This window comes from Meriones unguiculatus, chromosome 14 (genome assembly GCF_030254825.1).
Source record: "Meriones unguiculatus strain TT.TT164.6M chromosome 14, Bangor_MerUng_6.1, whole genome shotgun sequence".
NCBI lineage: Eukaryota > Metazoa > Chordata > Mammalia > Rodentia > Muridae > Meriones > Meriones unguiculatus.
Genome location: NC_083361.1, coordinates 1,194,447 through 1,202,723, shown reverse-complemented (window position 1 = coordinate 1,202,723; position 8,277 = coordinate 1,194,447).

Sequence of the window (8,277 nt, the reverse complement as noted above, 5' to 3'; positions counted from 1 at the left end):
GAGCCCCAAGCTAAGGGCTGTTTCCTTTTGTGACACAGAAACCCAGCCAACTGGTCCCCTGGCCTAATCAGGGACACCTAGACTCTGGGGCAGCTGGACTTGCTCTCAGCAGGAAGGTGACAGGTGACTCTAAGGCAGACAAAGGGCCTAGCTGAGCCAGGACGGCTGTAGGAGATCAGCTCTTCATCTGCCATCAGTTTGGCCTGTGTTCCTGGAGAGAGGTTTAGAAACAGAGCTTTGTGTCCTGATGTAACCCCATTGCTGAAAAAGAAACTCCATCTCAAGGGTAAATGACCTAAGCACAAACTCCAGTTTCAGGAAGGAGAAAAACCCACAAAAATATGTGTGCTTTGACCACTCACTGCTGGCAATATTTAACCATCACCCCTAGCGACGGCTCATCAGCGAGAACCTGAAGTTGACCCAGGAGTTCTTTACAATAGGATGAGTAAAACAATCCCGGCTTGGCCCTCTGGACGCCCGTATGTGCTAAATGTCAGTCAGTCATAGAGCTGCCAACTGGGATTTCCCGAGCCTCGCTGTAACCCTAAATAAAAACCCCTGTCTCCCTGGGCTCCGGCTCTGTGCTTGAGAACGCTGCGTTGGTGCTGGTGAGGGCGTGAGCTCGAGCTTGTGATAAAGACCCTACTGGGCTCTGCCCTCGCCAGGTGTGGAGAGACTGTGCAGCTGCAGAGCTGTGGCTCACGTCTGCTCCTCTCCTCTCTGGCCTCTGCTCAGGCGACTTTCCTGCCATCACCGTGGGAGATGCTTGAAGGCAATGACTGCACAGCTTCCCCTTCCAGGACAGGAAAAGAAGAGGAAGGACGGAGCGGGCGGCTTTGAGGGACCCGCCATGCTTCCTTAGGTCAAAGTGTGGGCTGTGCGTTCAAAACTACATGGTGGATCCTGATAGGGGGAGCGGGAGCCGGGGTACCGCAGGGATGAAGAGGCCTCGGCGGCTGTGAGCTCGGTGAGAACAGACCTCTTGGGTACAGTTTCAGCCAGTCGGCTTGTTGAATGGGGGGGGATGCTTCGTCTCTGGGGTAGCAGGGCTTTCAGGATGAGTGTACATCAGAGCAGCCAGGCCCGGTGCTGCCTGAGGCGGAATTCTGGCGCTGCTGAACGTGACCTTGAGAGGGAGACACATCGCCTCATGGTTGGGTGTGAGGGCCAGGGCTGCAGGGCGCTGTGAGCCAGGACATGCAGCCCCCAGGCAGCGGGAAGCTCCTACTCTTGCCCATCTCAGGATGGGATTTTAGGGGTTTGGACGTGCCCCGACTGGCTCCTTACTTTAGCGGGCTCCCCCCATCCCCAGTCCCACAGCTGCCTGGCCACTGGGTCCCGCTGGGCCGAGACCCACCTTCCTTCTGATCTTACGTTAAGCCCTGCCTGGGACATTGCAAAGCCAGGCTGTCACCTGGCTTGGGGATACGCTGGCCTCGAGCAGGACGTTACATCACAGGCCTTTTCTCTCTCCTCCACGTGGCCCAGATGCCCCAATGGTTCCTAAATACAAACATGTGTATCTTCTCTCAAGGGCAGCTTGAAAATGCTCCAAAATGAAAGCGAGGCTCTCTCTTCCTTTCGTAACTTTGGCTTTACCTAACTCAGGAAGGCTGTTTGTTCCTAGGGAGAAAAGCTGTTCATGGTGCTAAGTGGTGCAGAAACAAGACAAGAAGCTACGGAAGTTTTGGCACTACATGTTGGCGCTGCTGGGGAGAGAGAGGTTCAAAGCCCTTGCTTTAGAGGACATGAGTCGGCTTCCCAGCACCCACTGGCTCATAACTGTCCTTAACTCCAGTTTCAGGAGATCTGACGCCTCCTTCCAGCCTCCGCAAGCTCCAGGCATGCAGGCAGTAAACTTCCACACACTCAGACAAAACACTGACGCGCATAACATAAAAACAATTTACAGCGCAGCGCAGACCCACCGAGCCTCCCTCACAGCTGTGTCCTAGCCCAGGAGGCTGGAGCAAGGAGTCATTTTGGCTCAAGGTGGGGGAGGAGAGAAGAGAGGGAGGAAGAGACTGACGGATTATTGATCTCGATCTGACTGCAAAGCCACCTATTCGTGAAGCACACCCTGGGTGAGTCTGTGAGGACCCTGTAAGCTGGTGAGCACCCTCATCCACCCATCCCAAATCTGGACAAGAGTGTTAGCTCCTGGCAGAGCTGAAAGAGTGACCGGGGCCGGTGACCGGCGGGGGGTAACCTTGGGGTCTGCTCTGGGGCTTGGTCATTTCCATCATTGCTTTCTGCCTCCTGCCCAGCTTCTCCCTCTGCCCACGATGGGTGGAAGCCGCTGAGAGGGGGAGAAAATGTGTTTTTCTGTTAGGTGTCTCCTCACAGCAATGAAGAGCTCGACCCAGTGAGCTCCGTGGAGAAGGGGAAGGAGGAGGAAATGTAGGACAGAGCTCTGTCCAGGGTGACAGAGGTGGAAGGGTCTCTGTAAGCTTGAGGCCTGCCTGCTGGTCCACAGTAGTGAGTGTCGGGACAGCCAGGGCTATATAACAAAGGAGACAGGGAGGTCCTGCTGAGCCTGGCACGTTAGCTTAGCCCGCTCCTTCCCTCCCTGCCGTCCTGCCTCCCTGCAGAGGGCAGGGCGCCATCTGTCTTCACAGCTGAGCCCTGGCCCTGTGGGCATGTGAGCCTCACTTTCCTAGCTTGACCTCAGACTCCTGCGCACTCAGCAGCGGGTGCCCTCTTGGCGTGTGTGGCCACAGTGGAGGTGGGGGAGGGGGAAGTAGACGCAGGACTCGCAGCGTTCCATTGTGCCAATAAGCTTGTCCATGACTCTGCAAATAAAGTCTGCACCTGACATTTTCCCCTCTGCGAGACGCCCAGGATTTTCTGATCTGGGGCCGTCATTTGTGACAGATTTCTCTATCCTGTGAGCAAGTTAGCCAAGGACTGGGGCAAACTGCCGAAGAGGAGGTTAGGGTGGCCTGGCTGTCAAGCACACTGAGGTGCTGGTGAATGGGAACACGACATCAGGCCAGAGAGACAGCTAGGCCCTGGGGAGAGGACAGCGGACCGATTACACAGCCTTGACGGGCTAGCTCGCCCACAGCGCTAACCACAGCGCTAACCACAGCGAGCCACAGCTGGGAACACTTCCAGCGGCCAGAACCTCAGGGGCCAGAGCAGCCCTCATATCCACTCCTGTAGGCACCTGTGCTGAGCCGTGGCTAAAGGCGCAAAAGGACTCAAAGTGTAAATGGCAACAGAAGGCATGCGGATCGCCATCGCTGGACACCAGCGAGAGCCAGGGCCAGCGAGAGCCAGGGCCAGCGAGAGCCAGGGCCAGCGAGAGCCAGGGCCAGCGAGAGCCAGGGCCAGCGAGAGCCAGGGCGAGCAAGAGCCAGGGCAAGCAAGAGCCAGGGCGGGACGCACAAAATCCCTGAGAGACATGCACTGAGAAGGGGCCTCCAGGATGCAGATAGTGCCAACGGCTTCCCAGATCTGTGGGGAAGGCATGCTCCCAGACAAGGGGCACCTTCCCCACACTGCCTCCACCTCCCCACCCTGCCTCTCCACACACTGCCTCCATCTCCCCACACTGCCTCTCCACACACTGCCTCTCCACACACTGCCTCCATCCTCTCCACACACTGCCTCTCCACACACTGCCTCCATCCTCTCCACACACTGCCTCCATCCTCTCCACACACTGCCTCCATCTCCCCACACTGCCTCTCCACACACTGCCTCCATCCTCCACACACTGCCTCTCCACACACTGCCTCCATCCTCCACACACTGCCTCCATCCTCTCCACACACTGCCTCTCCACACACTGCCTCCATCCTCTCCACACACTGCCTCTCCACACACTGCCTCCATCCTCCACACACTGCCTCTCCACACACTGCCTCCATCCTCTCCACACACTGCCTCCATCCTCTCCACACACTGCCTCCATCTCCCCACACTGCCTCTCCACACACTGCCTCCATCCTCTCCACACACTGCCTCCATCCTCCACACACTGCCTCTCCACACACTGCCTCCATCCTCCACACACTGCCTCTCCACACACTGCCTCCATCCTCCACACACTGCCTCTCCACACACTGCCTCTCCACACACTGCCTCCATCCTCTCCACACACTGCCTCCATCCTCTCCACACACTGCCTCCATCCTCTCCACACACTGCCTCCATCCTCTCCACACACTGCCTCCATCCTCTCCACACACTGCCTCCATCCTCTCCACACACTGCCTCCATCCTCTCCACACACTGCCTCCATCCTCTCCACACACTGCCTCCATCCTCCACACACTGCCTCCATCCTCTCCACACTGCCTCTCCACACACTGCCTCCATCCTCTCCACACACTGCCTCCATCCTCCACACACTGCCTCCATCCTCTCCACACACTGCCTCCATCCTCTCCACACACTGCCTCCATCCTCTCCACACACTGCCTCCATCCTCCACACACTGCCTCTCCACACACTGCCTCCATCCTCTCCACACACTGCCTCCATCCTCTCCACACACTGCCTCCATCCTCCACACACTGCCTCTCCACACACTGCCTCCATCCTCTCCACACACTGCCTCTCCACACACTGCCTCTCCACACACTGCCTCCATCCTCTCCACACACTGCCTCCATCCTCTCCACACACTGCCTCTCCACACACTGCCTCTCCACACACTGCCTCCATCCTCTCCACACACTGCCTCTCCACACACTGCCTCCATCCTCTCCACACACTGCCTCCATCCTCTCCACACACTGCCTCCATCCTCTCCACACACTGCCTCCATCCTCTCCACACACTGCCTCCATCCTCTCCACACACTGCCTCTCCACACACTGCCTCCATCCTCCACACACTGCCTCTCCACACACTGCCTCTCCACACACTGCCTCTCCACACACTGCCTCCATCCTCTCCACACACTGCCTCTCCACACACTGCCTCTCCACACACTGCCTCCATCCTCTCCACACACTGCCTCCATCTCCCCACACTGCCTCTCCACACACTGCCTCCATCCTCTCCACACACTGCCTCTCCACACACTGCCTCTCCACACACTGCCTCCATCCTCTCCACACACTGCCTCTCCACACACTGCCTCCATCCTCAAGGAGGCGCCGCCTCTGGGACTCGCCCGGGCTTCTCCTCCGGGAGACCCTCACAGAGGCTCCCTGGGTGGGAGGGGAAAGCAGGTAGGCTTCTGTGGAGTCGGCTGAGGACTGCCCCTGTGAGCTTCAAGGACTTCCTGGAAACAGCACAGTGTGCCTCCTTTCCTGCCCTGCCAGGGCCCCGGTGCGCCACTATCCGGGACAGCAGGGAGAGGTGACTCCTCCACGTACCGCCCTGGCTCCCTGCAGCTGCTATGACAAAGAGCCACAGGCTGGGCAGCTTGAAAAGGAAAGTTTCTCGACCCCCCAGAGGCCGAAGCCAAGAGTGCCACCCCAGCAGGTGCCTGTCCTTTCAGAAAGGACCGGCCACCCAAGGGAGGGGACTTTGATCTCTCTCTCTTAAAAACAGCTTTAAATGATATTTTTATTTATTTGTGTGTTTAGCACACCTGTGGAGACAGCCGGGAGGAGTCCCCAGTCACCTCCCACCCCTTGGGGCCCAGGGACTGAGCTCAGGCTCCAGGCGTTGTCACAGGCCTGCTTTACCCTGGCCTGTCTGTTGGTTTGTTTGCTTCTCCTTAAAGCGAGGGCTTGAGCAACCCCAGGTCTCTGTGCGCTGAGCAGTGAGCCACACTTCCTGTCACACTCCAGGCCGGTGCTCCATCCTCGCGCTGTACCTCCAGCGCTGTTTAAAAACAAAACATCAACAACTCAAAACCTTTCAGTCTGAGACAGGGTCTCCTCAGGTCTCCCCGGCTGGCCATGAGTTTAAACTCAGCTTCAATTAACCCTGACGTCACCGACGGCGACAGCGGACCCTGCTGGAACCAGGGTCTTATCCTGGTTCGGGGGAGCTGAGGACGGCTGCGCAGGCGCCAGCTGACGCCCGGTTCCACCTGCTGTGAGCTCCGGCTGCACAGACATCCCAGCCCCGCCCCCACGGTGCCCAGAACCGCGTTTCGAAGTTTCCTTCAGGTCATGACTGTGCATCCCGCAGCAGAGAAGCCGGCTGCGGGCTGTCCAGGAAGTGTGCCAACCCCCCATCTGTGTGTGAAGCGCACTCGGCGGGGGCACATGCCTGGGTGTGCGCAGGCCCCGGGAGACAGAGCTCTCACTGACCCCGAGGCTGGAAGAGGGGGCCATCCTGCTCTGCCCGTCACCACCCCGGGTTTTCACGGGTTGCTAGGGATTAAACCTCACGTCGCTGGGCCTGCGCAGAGCCGTTCCCAGCCGCCCCCCAGCCCAGGCCGGTTCCTGCCGCGTCCCGGGGTCCCACTGTGCTCACACACCGAGAGGGACCCAGACGAACAGACCCTGTCACTCCCTGCAGCCACCTATGCACGTGACAAGCTTGTCTGTTTTCAGACAGGGCCCTTCCGCATAGCCCCAGTTGTCCCGGTACCTGCGCAGCTGAGGCTTGCCTCAGACTCACAGCAATCCTCCTGCCTCAGTCCCCTGAGTGCTGAGAGCACAGAAGTACTGCAAAGCACCGGGAGGTGATTCTGGGCCTCCGCCCTCCATTTCCTCCCCTGAGTGTTTCCCAGTGGAAACCGCCAGGCGCTGACGAGAGGACCAGGATGTGAACTCCAGTCCTCGCTTCCAGAACCAGCCTCTGAGGACTCTCCGTCCTCTCCTCTGGCATTTTGTGATTTGAGTCCGGGTCTCTCCCGGGGACAGGGCTTTGGCTGTGTGTTTGGAGGAGCCCCGAGCCTTCCTGCCTGCAGAGACACACAGAGACGTCCTGGCTGTTTTGCATGGGTTCTAGGGATCCAATTCTGGTCCCGTGGCTTTCACACCAACAGGATCTGCCCAGTCCCAGCTTTCCTCTTCACCGCACGCCATCCCTGGCCCCAAATGCAGGCCAGCGCCAAGCACATAACTACCATTTCCCGGAGAAGCCCGGGCCCTTGGCAGGTGGGCGTCTGAGCAGAGGGAAAGGGTGCTAAGAGCCAGCCTTCCCAGTGCTGACCACCATTTTCTGCCTTTGTGAACCAAGCTTTCACTTCTCTTTTTCTCTCAAAAAAAAAAAAAAAAAAAAAAGGAGCCAGGCATGGTGGCATACACCTGTAATCCCAGCACTCAGGGAGGCAGAGGCAGGAGGATCTCTGTGAGTTCCAGGCCAGCCTGGTCTACAAAGCCAGTCCAGGACAGCCAGGGCCACACAGAGAACCCTGCCTCGAAAAGCCAAAATCCAAAACTGAATATATATAGAGTGTGTTCATGTGCCCTGTGTGTGTGTAACCTGCAAGGTGACCTTGGAGGCCAAAAGAGAAGGAGTTCGGGCAGCTTCGGACTGTCCAGCATGGCTGTGGGAAATGGGCTCCAGCCCTCCGCCCATGAGCCCTCTCTCTCGTCTTTTAAGACACACATCTCCCTAGTTAGCTTAGGCTGGCCTTGAACTTTGGATCCTCCTGCTTCGGCCCCAGAGTGCTGGGACCACAGGTGTGCACCACCACTCCAGCTGGAGCCAAGATTCACAACCGGGGCTTTCTTCAGCCGAGGAAGCCTCTGTCCGGCCATCCAGAGCTCCCAGAATGCTTTGGTCCATCAAGAGCTCAACAGCTGAGAGGCAAACTGCTGACGAAAACCAGTAAACCCGGCCTGGGCTCAGCTCAGCTCAGAGGCCTCCACAGGCTGCTGGGGGCTCTGGGTTCAGCCTCCAGCACTGGTAGTAATGATGGTGGTGATGAGGGTGGTGATGAGGGTGATGGTGGTGATGGTGGTGGTGGTGGTGATGATGATGGTGATGGTGGTGATGAGGGTGATGATGATGGTGGTGGTGATGGTGGTGGTGGTGGTGATGATGGTGATGGTGGTGATGAGGGTGATGATGATGATGGTGGTGATGAGGGTGATGATTATGATGATGGTGATGATGATGATGGTGATGAGGGTGATGATGGTGATGATGATGGTGGTGATGAGGGTGATGATGGTGATGGTGGTGATGAGGGTGATGATGATGGTTGTGGTGATGAGGGTGATGATGGTGGTGATGATTATGATGATGGTGGTGATGATGGTGGTGATGGTGGTGATGTTGATGATGGTGATGGTGATGATGATGGTGATGGTGGTGATGATGGTGGTGATTATGATGATGGTGGTGATGATGGTGATGGTGGTGATGATGATGGTGGTGATGGTGGTGATGTTGATGATGGTGATAATG